Raw genomic sequence first — 11,765 nt, 5'->3', positions numbered from 1 at the left:
ATCACAATTCCCATACTCTTTGCGATGAAAAATATGCAGAGGCTAATCGTATTTAAACAGAAATGAAATTTATATTAATTCCAATACAAGTATTTTATCCACTAACCAGTAGTTGAGAAATAATGTCTTTGCGTTCTTAAAAATCCTCAGAAAAACTTTTTGCTATTTTATTGGCTAATGCGAAAATATTTTTGTTTTCCTTCCACAATGTACATTAAAAGAAATCTAATCAATTTTTACGTTTTTTTATTTTTGAATTCGCCTTAGTCACAAAAATAAAGGCTTCAAACAAAATAATTTAACTAAATAGGTGTATTTCGTAATTTATAATAGGTGGATAAATAGGTGGATCGCGTAATGTTTTAAAATCAGGAAGGTTTCAATATTTCGAAAATTAGGATATTCTTGACCAACTGGTTTTGTCTCACTGATGGTTGACAATGAAACACTGAACCACTAATTTATGAAATTTTCGCTTCTGGTGGAGCGATTTTTCAACTTTTCAGTTGGTAACCTTCTCTTAACTTTAATTCCACACCAGGGAATTGATATGAAACTTCAGCAAAGAAGGTTTTTACGTAAGTTTAGAGTTTCTAAGCACCTGATATTTTCTTGGTATCAAGAATTACAAAGAATAAGGATTTTAGAGCATCAAGTTGCCGACAGAAATGAACCGACGCCAAGGAACATCTCTCTCGCACTCCCTTTACATTGATGATCGCGGACATTATACATGCACCTCTCTTCTTCCTCGAAAGATGGCAGCACTATTCTACTTTATTTCGATCCATAATTCTCTTTAATTCGACAAGCAAGTCTCTTCAGTCTCAAACAACAGGCCTGAACTGAAGATAACTATCAATCTCATAAAATCAATTACGGTTAGTGGCCGCACATTTTACTAGAATTTACTGACAGATCTGTATTTTTATGGTCGTGTTAGATTTACGGGCATAAATGTATATTTACGGTCAGTGATTGAAACATTTTTTGCCGGTCGCTGCACTAAGTTATGCACACAGTGGAATATATATGCTATTGGTCAATTGAAAAATTTGACTCTTAGCACATGTCACTGGCATTTTACTATGTGTTATTCTAATTGAAAAAATGTCTAATAATTTTTAAACCTATTACAATTAACCAATATGCCTTTATTATAAGAAAATATGAGTAGAATTACTCAATCAGACTGAATTTGCTAATACTCATAGTAAAAAATCTTTAACAAGCCTATTTACAATAAACGCCTAAAGGTATGTCACTGCAATAAGTCTAAAAATTACTCAGGCTAGTTCGAAAATACGAGGGTTGCTGTTTATATTTCTGGCCTTGGCAACAGTAAGTGTTGTTAGGCGACCGCAGACGATTTTAATCGAAAGTTTGATATTTTTAAACATAAATTCAGCAGTCGATTTACCATTATAGCTTCATTTGTGTTGTTGACAGTAAATTGAAAAGTTCTTTTCTTTCAAAAAATGGAATTGAATCGTGAACATTTTCGTGCCATTATTTTTCATAACTTTCGACGTGGATTGTCAAGACAAGAGTGCTTCGATGAACTTAATTCTTTATTCAGCGATAAAGCGCCATCCTACAGCACTGTAAAAAATTGGTATAACGAATTTAATCGTGGTCGATGTTCGGTCCTGGACGAATCCCGTGCAGGTCGTCCAAAATCCGTTGTTGTGCCAGAAAAGATCGATGCTGTGCGTGAACTGATAAAGCAAGATCGTCATGTCATATACCGTGAGATAGAGAATCCTTTGGACATTATTAGTCATCAAGAAAATATTGCACGAACATTTGAGCGTAAAAAAAATTTTTTTCGCGTTGGATCCCGCATAATCTGAGAAACGCTCAAAAAAAGGCTCGTGTCGATTGGTGCTAGGAAATGTTGGAAAAATACGTTCAAGGTACATCAAAGGCTGTGTATAACATCTGTACAGGTGACGAATCATGGATCTATGCATATGAGCCGGAAACAAAACAGGCCTTCCGAGACGAGGCAAAACCAACAAAAGTTGTTCGAGGAAGAAGCACATCGAAACAAATGATTGCCTGTTTCTTCGGCATTAACGGTCATGTGGCAACAGTGGCGTTAGAGCAACGCAGGACGGTCAATTCTGAATGGTACACGACCATTTGTTTGCCAGAAGTCATCGGAGAAATTCGAAAAAAGCAGAAGAACAGGCGAATCATTCTTCATCATGACAATGCGAGCTCTCACACATCGACTCAAACAAAGGCATTTCTGACGGAGCGAAAGATCGAACTGATGGGTGATCCGCCGTACAGCCCTGATTTGGCACCCAATGACTTCTTCTTATTCCCACACATCAAAAATAAATTACGTGGACAACGATTTTCGACCCCCGAAGAAGCGGTTGATGCATTCAAAACGCATGTTTTGGAGTTACCTCAATCGGACTGGAAAAAGTGCTTTGAAAATTGGTTCAAACGCATGCAAAAGTGTATTGATCATCATGGAGAATATTTTGAAAAACAATAAAACCAATTTCGATCCTATATATTTGTTTTTTCATTATTAGGCCAGAAATATAAATAGCAACCCTCGTATTAGGGATTTGTCCAACATGTTTGACACATGGCAAAATGACGGCAGTTGTTTGGAACGATTCAGATTATTCAATTACATCTATACATATGCATAGTTTGAAATCAGAGGTTTTATCTCTTAAAAAGCAATAAGTAATACTGATTTACTTCATAAATTAAAATCTTTTTTTTTCGGCACTTAATTATAAAAAATAATAGAAGTTGCATTGTTATAAATTAATATCTTTCCCCTAAAAGAAGTAATTAAATCTTTTGAATAATAATGTGATTAAACTTATCTTTTTTTCTTTTCAAAATTAATCTATTACATAAATTCATTGTTTTATTGAACATCAAGATCTAAATGTATTGAATCGTTTAATGTTTACGTTAATTAAACATTACGGAATAGTTTCCTCGATTAAATTAATTTTTTTTAATGTTTTCCTACAAAAGCTACTTTTAATTTCATGAATGTTTACAATTAGGTATTATAGAAATATGCATAATGTAAAACATCAATTTTGTACATTGAAATTTCAATGATATTTTAATCTAAAATCTTTAGATAAATTCATTACTTAATTAAGCATTTACTTCTTTATTTGCTCAAATAATTTTCTAATGAATACATTAAGAAATGTAATCTTAATACAAACAATCAATTTAATTTTTTTCTTCGACCCTTTTATTTTCTTTTGATATTTGCAGCAGTACAATTCTCATTTAAATTAAATATAAATTGAGACAAAATTAAAAGCAAACATTGCAGCTCAGCGAGTCTCTATTTTCCTATTGTTACTTTTTAGTACGAAGTGAATTAATTTTCTAAATTAAAATAATAAATCAGCTTTATCTTCAATTTCTTTCATCCAATTCGCATAATTAATTTGTTCCCTCATTATAAAAGTCTTATCAATTTTATGATTTTTTTTTATTCTTTCGAAGCAGAGGCGTGTTTTATACACGTATTATTCCGGCAATTTTAACTTAACAAGCAACGAATTTGATTTTATCAACTAATGCAGACGATAAAGGAGAAAAAAAATGGACGAAAAAAACTGCTACTCTTTCTTAATTATTTCGAATCAGATGCTAAATTTTTTTGCTGCTTATTTTTATTCAAAGTAGCTGAAAAAATGAAAAAAAGTGAGCGAAAAAACTTAATAAGGAAATGATGAAAAAATAATTCCCGTGCGCCGAAAGCGAAAAAAAAAAACCCGTAATAACGAAAAAAAAAATGTTCTAAAAAAATGTTTTTCATTACGTTTCTTTTCCCATTATTATCTTTATTAAATACACAATGGAAGACTGAAAAAGAAATGTTTCTAAAAATTCCTGTAAGAATTTTTATGAAGGAAGATGGAAAAAAATGCCTGGAAAAAAGAAATTAGATTGTTCAATTACATAAAATGTAAAAACAATTATCTTTTAGCTCAGGAGCGAGACTACGAGTATAATATTTTTTTATTCGAACGTTTTTTTTTTCGTTAAACAACATTTCGCATACCCTAGTTCTTAATAAAAGTTTTTTTTAATTATTTTTTTTCCTTTTCAAACAGATACATTTTCCTTGGCAAACCAAAAGAACATATATACTTCATTTCCATTTGCAACTATTTTTTTTTGTGAGTGAGTGTGTGTGAGTTCGTAATTTCATGTATGATATTTTTTTTAAATGTTTTTCTCTGCAAAGAGTAAACGTTTTTTTTAAGCTCTTAAAAAACGAGACTTTTTGAAATTATTAATTGAAAAGGGAAGATTCATTTATTAAATTTAATATCGAATTAGCAGTCTTTTCAAATGAGCGAAATAAATGGAAGTGCTATAAAATGAACTCGTGGTTATGATACATGGCGTAACCAGTTTTCATATATCTTAATTTTCAGCTCACTAATCAATTAGCATGTGTCATTTGTTATTGTTATATGCAATACCCCTCACATCAATTTCAAGTTTAGGAACCTGGTATTTTTAACGACAAATTTTCTTAGAGAATGAGCATGGTTAAACTTTTAGTGAAAGTTCTTATTTCTACTTTGAACCCTGTATATATATTTCGTCCAAAATTCAATTTTCAAAGTTCTCCTATTTCTACTTTGAACCCATATGTATAATTCGTCCAAAATTCAATTTTCAAAGTTCTTACTTCTTTTTTGAACCTGTATATATATTTCGTCCAAAATTCATTTTTCGAAGCTCTCTTATTTCTACTTTGAACCCGTATATATATTTCATCCAAAATTAATTTTTCAAATTTCTCTTATTTCTACTTAGAACCCGTATATATACTTCGTCCAAAATTCAATTTTCAAAGTTCTCTTATTTCTACTTTGAACTCGTTTATATATTTCGTCCAAAATCAAATTTTCAAAGTTCTTGCTTCTTTTTTGAACCCGTATATATATTTCGTCCAAAATTCAATTTTCAAAGCTCTCTTATTTTTACTTAGAACCCGTGTATATATTTCGTCAAAAATTCAATTTTCAAAGCTCTCTTATTTCTACTTTGAACCCGTATACATATGTCGTCCAAAATTCAATTTTCAAAGTTCTCTTATTTCTACTTTGAACCCATATATATAATTCGTCCAAAATTCAATTTTCAAAGCTCTTACTTCTTTTTTGAACCTGTATATATATTTCGTCCAAAATTCATTTTTCGAAGCTCTCTTATTTCTACTTTGAACCCGTATATATATTTCATCCAAAATTAATTTTTCAAATTTCTCTTATTTCTACTTAGAACCCGTATATATATTTCATCCAAAATTCAATTTTCAAAATTCTCTTATTTCTACTTTGAACTCGTTTATATATTTCGTCCAAAATCAAATTTTCAAAGTTCTTACTTCTTTTTTGAACCCGTATATATATTTCATCAGAAATTCAATTTTCAAATTTCTCTTATTTCTACTTAGAACCCGTGTATATATTTCGTCAAAAATTCAATTTTCAAAGCTCTCTTATTTCTACTTAGAACCCGTATACATATTTCATCCAAAAATTAATTTTCAAAGCTTTCTTATTTCTACTTTGAACCCGTATATATATTTCATCCAAAATTCAATTTTCAAAGCTTTCTTATTTCTACTTTGAACCCGTATATTTATTTCATACAAATTTCAATTTTCAAAGCTTTCTTATTTCTACTTTGAACCCGTATATATATTTCATCCAAAATTCAATTTTTTAATAATATGTTAAAGGGAATCGGTAGGGAATATACCAATAATGCTAAAACTGACCTTTCTCAATGTATATTTTCTTATCATCTAAACACGATATTGATTAAACTTTTTTTCACAGAATATTTACATATACATGTTTACACTGTAATAACTGTTAATACATATCTTTGGCAGAAATGTTTTTTAAAATTTATAAAATGAGAACTTTTCAATTTTTTAAAAACGCTTCATCATTTTTGTTCGAAAATATTTCATAACTCGAAAGATATACATGTTAACCCAAAAACAAATGTATTTATGAAAATCATATTTCATCCTTACGGCAATAAAGCAGATTTTTATGTTTTTAATTTCGCTTCTTTTTTAAATGATACATTACGTTTAAAATTTTTTTATTCACTTAAATAGATCTCTAATCTGTTTATTTACTTCGTTATACCAAGGATTCTATCAATTTTTTAATAAAAGCAGTGAACAAAAACTTACAAAAATATTTCCTTTTGGTTCATGTTGATGGAGCAATTGAGTGTTGCAATTACACATGGAGGGAAAAAAATCTGGTAAAATTTCCGCATTTTAGGATAATGACATTTTTGATTAAAAAAAATCATAATTGTGGTAATAAAACCAAAATAGATGGTATATAAAACATTCATTTGATAATTCGTCCTTTCATATGTTAACAGTTTAACGTAAATTCTGGTTTTCAAAATTATAGTTCTTATTACCCTACAATTAGAAAAAAACACAAAACTGAATAGATGGTTTTTTCGCCATGCGCCCTTACAGGCCATGATAAAATTAAAATGTTACCAGATTCGCCAAATTTTATCCCACATTATTAAACCCCATTTTTTTCGTATCTTATCAAAATTATTACCAAAGGGCTTCGGTAAAAATTACCGAGCTTTTTAATGATCCCATCCACACGGTAAATTCGGTCATATTCCGTTAGTTTTAACCTTACTTTTTTTGAACGTATGTTTTCATAACTTAAAATACCATCTACACTAATTAATTTGCATCTTTGGAGTAAGGCCTTCATGTCATTAAGATTGAGTCCCAGATTGTGAAAATCTGATAATTTGATCAAAGGTGATTAGGTTGTACTCTCTTTTTCTTTGTAATACTATTCTTAGAGCTTTTTCTACTAGAGTTAAAATTTCATCTTTTTCCTCCTTGTTTTTTTCTCTCTTAAATTACAGTAATAAAATTGTTTCTATGTTAAGCTTTGTGCTGTTATTTTGAGATATAGCGTTTTAAAATAAAAATAAAAACATGATGATGAAATGCATCTTTCTGTATTGATAAAAAAATAATGGTTATGAGAGTATGGTGGAACTTATGCACTCCATATAAGTGTGTACTTTCAAGTGTTTGCTATCACTTAATGTATTTTTATAAATTATATTCATATAGTTTTAGATAAAATTAAAGATATTTTTTTCATTTATATATATTGAGGGAATATTTTGTTTCCTTAAAATAAATTTTATAAAAGGTATGTAATTGACCCACTAATATTTGTATCTCTTAAAAGAAATATAATGTTTCCAAACAATATGTCATGCAAGAAACATTAAGGATATATATATCCAAAATGGATGATTGGATTAAGAGCAATTTTTTTGAATTAAAAATATTCAGCCCTAATTTAATTCAATATTTATTTAAAAAATTTCATTTGCATGTTTAAATAGATGAAGACTAATATTTTAAAATAGCTCTTGAGAAAAAAGTAAAGTATAAAAGCAGACATATAATAATTATCAAAAAAATGAACAGTTTTTATTTTTAAAAGATTTTAAAATACTATACATTAAATAATTTTGAAACAAAAAATATCTCTTAGTATTATAACTCATAATAAACAAGATTTAAATTGTATCTCCCGCAGTTCTCTAAAAGAATAAAGACTAACTATGACATTTAAAGCAAATATTCTTTGAAGTCTTCTGATCAGGAAAGAAGAATTAATATTTCTTATTTTTTTAAGATTTCAAAATATTTTTTTATTCAACAATATAAGCTGTTATGAATAACCAGATTTCTTTTCTTTGTGTATTGACACAAAGAAAAGGTATTAAGTACAAACTGTATCTTTTCTTTTCTCAGTGATCACAAAGACATTTAGCGTTTTCTATTAAATTTCAATCAATATGAGAAAAATTCAAGAAAGCTTTTGCCTTAAGTAGATTACATTTAATATGTTCTGTTCGAATCTGATAATATGAGTTGTGATACAATAGTACGTTTTTATGCTTTTCTTTGGAATAGAATTCCACTAAGAAGGGCTTTATAAAATTAAAGTAATATCTTCTTAATTTTCTTATAATAACTATTATAATATACGGTTTAAATATTCTATCATATCAGCTTAAGAAGATGGAAATATTAGTTTTTAACGGTAGCCTATTTGTTTCTTAAATTTAATACTGTGTAAGTATACTGTATAAGTACTAAATTGTTTGTCATTTTTTAAATTTTATCGGTTCTTTTTCTAGGCCTCTCTCTCCAAATATTTTTTTCTAATCCTTTTGTTCTGAAGGAAAAAAATTATTTTATCATTTTTTTTTCTGGAAAGCTATTTTATGGAAGAATTTATTAATGTTTTTGTTCAGAATTTGAAAAGAATGAGATATTGCAAAAATAAACGATAAAATATTCTTCGCTTTATTCTTATGTTTTTTTTTATTTATTTCTTAATACTTAGAGTTGAAAAATATTTTTAAAAAAAAATCGTTATGCAAAATCGAAAGGATGGAGGATAAATTTCTTCCTTTGAAAACAATTTTTAATTAACGAAAACAGAAAATATTTAAAATAATATTTCATATTTAATGCTAAAAAAATTAAAAAAAATGTTTCAAATTGTGTATTTTATAAAGCGTGGTTCATGACAATTAAAAAAAAAATCTTAAAACATTCACGAAGCATTGATACAGTAAAAATATATCATTTTTCTTACATGTATTTTAAGATAAATTATATATTTTTACTCTAGGAATATATTACTTATTATTATTTTTTAATTCTAAACTCTATAAAATATAAATATTCGATTGTTTTCGCTTTAGTAGTTTTATCAGATTTTTCTTATAAAAAAATAATAATTCTAACTTTTTTAGTTTCTTTTTTTTAGAAATTCCATTTAAATTATTAAAAGCAATTTTTGTTAAATATCAGGAAGTCTCCGCCCCCTACTCGCTGCGCTCTTAAATCCCTGAAGCTTCTTTAAAAGTTTCTTAAGTTTCTTCTTGAAGCTGCTTTCAAGCTTTAGGAGTTTACTTCACTGATTCATTGACTACTTATATTAGTCAAGCTCTGTATTTTAAATAATTAAATTTTGAAACATTTAAGTTAAATGCATTACGGTTGGATTTGAATATATTTCAATACTATTTAGAAATTAAACTTGAAACTAAATATCATGGAATTTTCCTATATGCACTTCATCTGATATGAAGAACACATTTTTTCTTAGGAACACGATACAGAAATTACATTCAGAACAACTGTATATTCTGAGTACATACAAGCAAATCCGGAACCTCAAAAAACGAAATAGTCACATGAATGCTGCGACGTCAAAAGAAGACCTCAAGACTTCCGGTAAGGTTTGCTTGTTTTTTTAAAATAGATGGTGAATATGGCTCTAATTTTATAAAAAAAAAAATAACCGATGTAAATTAATAACCATAACTAAAACAAAATCTAAGCTTAGTTTATTTATGTTAACACTATGCTTTTAACTTTTTATTTCTCACTAGCTTATACCTCAGTATTTATCAGCTCATTGTTGCCAACGTGAGAAAAAAAACTTTTATCGATTTTGTAATAATATACGCGTGTTAATTGTTTTATATAATATAAATTTATTAATGTATTATTGTTGGAGAGGTTAATAAAATGCTGTTGGAATCTATATATACTGAAATGAACGTTTATCTGTCTGTCTCTGGTAAGCTCCTGTATAAGATTGCAATGAAATTTGGCGTAGATGCATGAGGTAAAAAAAAATCTACTCCGAACTCCGATGTGAAAAACAATGTTAATTTACAGTTAAACTAATTTAAAAGCGTCATTTAATCTCATAAATCATTCATTTTCGTAATGCAGTAAAGCATTTTATTCATTCGCACATAATTTACATACAATAAGTCATGGATTGATTGAATACGATGACATTACAAACAATTTATCAATTTCTTTCTATCACCAAATGCCTTCCATTACAAGAAATGTTTGCACACTGCGATTGCGCATAAAATAGTTAATGGTTGTTGTCAATGGTGACTCTGAAATGCAGGTCAAATTCAGTAGCCTCGTAAAAAAATGTATGTTAATGGTTTAAATGCCCAAGTTTCAATATTGAAACATATCCCTTTTTCAAAAAGATAAAGGCTGGTAACTCAATTTCATTGATAATTTTGGATAACATTCGTATCCAGCAAAATATTTTAATAATACTAAAATCTATATTTCTTTTTGAAGTATTGCGCTTATTGCTATAATTTTTAACCAAATTTTGGCTAAAAAAGAATGAAATATTTATTTAATATAATCACAAATGAGCTACCACTAGTTGTATTAAAAGCAGTTTTCTTACTGTTCCAAAATGTGATTTCGGTGGCCAAGCGGTCAAGGTTGACCTTAACCTTCTAAGATATTTCGGAATTTAAATGATGGCAGAAAATGTCATTTTTACTCAGAATATTTACTCAAAAAACAAATTAACTAATAAATGTGATAAAATTTAATTTTTTAAATTCAACCAATTAAACGTAGTTAATTTTAAGTTAGATTTAATTATTACATAAAAAGGAAAAAAATTTGATTTTTTTGCCTTTCGCATGTTACAAAATTTACTTAAGTATTATCACGTCGACCATTTTCTCCCAAAATCACACCAAAGTAAATTAAGTACCAGTTAAGTAGTAAAATATTGGCAAATTACAAAAAAAAAAAAAAAAACTTATTGCTTGCAAAAATATGAGATAATATTTAAATATAAACCATATCAAAATTTATCTACAGATTTGGTGAAAATGGTCGACGAGATAATACGTGAGTACCCCCCCCCCCCCAATTAAAATTTTTTTTTCTTTTTTAGTATTTTTTCACATTTTTGTTATGAAACAAAATACACTAGGCTAAAATAAAATATTTACGTACCATGAAATTATTTGAAAGGTTGCTTAAATTGGATTTCAGACATTGCATATATTTTTTTTTATTGTAAGTAAGAACTTCGGGGTAAGAATGAGCTAAATGATGGTAAATGCATTTAAATTTTTATAATTGCTTTGTTAAAATATATGAATTGAAAAATATTTTAAAATATTATTTTGAAGTTTTAAAACTGTACCAAATATTATCTAACTTATTGGACGCATAGTATCAGACGGTAAAAGTATCACCACTGGTTAACTTTAAACATATTCTCTGATATATCGAGATAAAATAAAATAATGTAATACCAATATTTAATTTTGTAATAGACCCTCTTCTAAACCATATTGGATAAAAATGGAACACTATTCATTATGCGATATGTAAAAAAAGTATGTAATTCTCAAAAATAAATATTGAGGTTATTACATTTTTAATATCTTTTGTGTACAAGACAATACGGCACTACAGTCACCTATTTTTGACCTCATTTAAGTTATCCCACTTAATTTTCAATCACTTTATTAAGTTTTTAGTTATTACATAACAATTATTGTCCTTGTTACAAATTTTTTCATTGTTACATAATTGTTCTTCCCATTGGTCTAAAAAGTGCCTCATTTGCTTTATGAAGCTGTTTTTGTCACATAGTTGTCTCCTCTATTTCTTTTAATCTATAAGTTTAGGAAAGATCGTTTTGAAGGACAATTTTTACTAAATTTTTTATTTAATTTCTGCAGCCATGATGCAAATTATCTCATTGGAACTTTGTCCAAACTTTTGCTCTGAACTGTAAGTTGGAACTTCGTTCATGACTTTTTTTCTTGAATGTTGTCCTTCCCGA

This window comes from Parasteatoda tepidariorum, chromosome 2 (assembly GCF_982258835.1).
Source record: "Parasteatoda tepidariorum strain Cologne lab strain chromosome 2, Ptep-v5.0, whole genome shotgun sequence".
NCBI lineage: Eukaryota > Metazoa > Arthropoda > Arachnida > Araneae > Theridiidae > Parasteatoda > Parasteatoda tepidariorum.
Note: the sequence above shows the minus strand (reverse complement) of the source record.